We start from the raw sequence: 2,725 nt of genomic DNA, 5'->3' as shown, positions 1-2,725 counted from the left end.
AACCGGTGTTTATACACGTACATCATTTTAGACTCTTACAACATATGTATGTATCCATACATAGTTAATATTCTTATTATGCATGTTTTTAAACTTGACTCTACTGTCTCCTGTCATTCTGCCACATGCTTTTTTTCACCCTCATTATGGTATATATCATATATATGTGTGTATACATACCATATATAATACATATACATGATATGTTCGGCACTCTAGCCCAGGCAACACAGTGAAACTCTGTCTCAAAAAAAAAAAAAAAAAAGAATCTATGCATTAATATAAAAAAAATGCATTTCTAGATAACTGCATTTTGGGCCCAGATATGCTTGTTTTAATAGTCTGGGGACATGGGTAACAATAAGAATGAGTGGCCTTGACTAGAAAATTAAAGGTGGCATTGCTAGGCTTGGGAGGGTCCAGGAAAAACTTTGCAAACTATTCAACATTTCCGTAGGCCAGCCGACTGGTTTTTGAAACTATTCACAAAGTTGAAAAAGTACTCACTAGTGAAAATTATTTTAGCATGCTCTAACTCATCCTCACAAGGTTTTGAGAACTGCCAAAATGGTCTGACCCACTGTCCACTTGATTTGGTCAGGCGCTGTGTCTCTGGATGTAGTTTTCCTAATAACAATCCAAACATCCCCAATAATAAAATCTGACCTAGAACAGTTGAAAATACAGCTCATCACATAGCCAAATTTTATTTTTCTCACAATCTAATCATCTTTTTCTCTCTGGTGTGTGCTTTTAGTGTATGAATTAGGAAATCCTTCCTTAACCTTTTGTTCGTTAAGGCTATTCTCCTAGAATATTTTCTTCTAAAAGTGCTGTTTGCATGAAGGTTTTTACAACCTAGAATTTATTTTTGTGTAGAGTATGATTTCGGAATCCATATTTTGCCATACAGATAACCAATTGTTTCATCACTATTTATTTTGAACAGTCTGCCAATCACTGGCTCAGTTAATCACTAAATTTAAAAATTCTTGAGTAATGTATATTAGTGAAAAATCATCCAAAAGCTATTATATGAGATGCTCTAAAAATAGAGACAGAAAAAAAAAAAACCTACCCAAAACCCAATAGTGTTAACTGTTTAGGCAGTATGTTCTTTTAAGTCACCTCTTTTGCCTATGGAAAATGCTCTTCCATAAGTGTGAGGTCACGTGGCACTTAATAAATGTGCTGGAACCGTATGACATCAGTTCTGCTTGGAGTCCAGGTCTCACAAGTAAAATTCACTTACTTCTAACTAGTTATTACATGCACCAAGGGGATTAAATATGCAGTAGTACTATAAATAACTGAGGCTACATTCCACAGTATGCCTAAGAAAACAACTTGAGTTCATCTGGATGGTAGCATAGACATGCCAATGCTAATGACATTCCAACATCCATATATTGATGAAAGGGTCAAAGATAACAGACCTTTAGAGACCTTTAGAGCTGCATGGGGTCACAATGGTCATCTTCAATGCTCTCCTATTTTCAGATCAGAAAATAATTGGCCCAAGGTCATAAAACTACTTAGTAACAGAACATTTATGAACATTTGAAAAAAGATTAGAGCCAATTTTAAAATTTTTCCTCTCTGTTAATACTATATTGATTTTTATGGAGGAATTCAAGCACTTTTTTAATTAATGAAGGAATATAAGTACTCTTTGTTAAAAAACACTACATAGTCAAGAAGCCTTGGGAAATGATCTTAAATTTAGGTTAAAAGATGCTGTGATGGTTAATTTTATGTGCCAACCTGACCGGGCCACGGGGTGTCCAAACATTATTCTGGATGTGTCTGTGAGGGCGTTTCCAGGTGAGATTAACGGGAGACTGAGTAAGGAGATCGGCCAGTCTGTTTTACTCACTCACAGGATGTGGGCGGCCCTCACCCAATCAGACAAAGGCCTGACTAGAACAAAAAGCCTGAGTAAGAGGGGATTTTCTCCTGCCTGAATGCCCTGAGTTTGGACAATGATCTTTTCCAGACTTTGGACGTGAACTGGAACATGGGCTTTTCCTGGGGCTCCAGCCTGCTGGCTTTTGGACTGGAACTATACCCTCATCTCTCCTGGGTCCACAGCTTGTCCACTGCAGATCTTAGACTTGTCAGCCTCCATAATTATGTCAGCCAATTTGTTATAACTAATATACACATATACATGATCTCCTATTGGTTCTGTTTCTCTGGAGAACTCTAATACAGATGTAATCAATGGAAATATATTACTGAGTCCCAACACAATAATCAATGTATTTCATTTAATGTATATTAAATTGTTGGATCAATAACAACTTAAAAGCAATGCAAATAGCTAGTGCTTCAATGGAATGAGTTTTAAAATTTAGCAGTAGAATCAGCATGCCAATGTGTTCAGAGCAGACTCTGAAATACATGGCATCTGTATTTAAAACATTCCATTAAATGATCTATGAAAGACAGTAAAAACATTCAGCTCAGCTTCCTCCCAGCTGGCAGAGGTTGCCAGCAAGAAGGCACAGACCCAGCAAAGCTCTGGGCACCAGGGAAAAGAGTTGACCTTATCTGAGTACCCCTTAATCTCATTCAGGTGTTCCAATTAAGTTGCATCACTGTCTCAATTAAAGCTGCAGTCTTTGCTGGCTAATACCATAAGGCTCCCTGGGAAATGCACTAATTAAGTAGATTTTCTTATCTACTGATTAAGAATCTGTTTTGCACAAAATCAAGGTTAAAA

Source organism: Propithecus coquereli, unplaced genomic scaffold (assembly GCF_000956105.1).
Source record: "Propithecus coquereli isolate 6110/MARCELLA unplaced genomic scaffold, Pcoq_1.0 Scaffold146, whole genome shotgun sequence".
NCBI lineage: Eukaryota > Metazoa > Chordata > Mammalia > Primates > Indriidae > Propithecus > Propithecus coquereli.
This window is presented reverse-complemented; position numbering follows the sequence as displayed.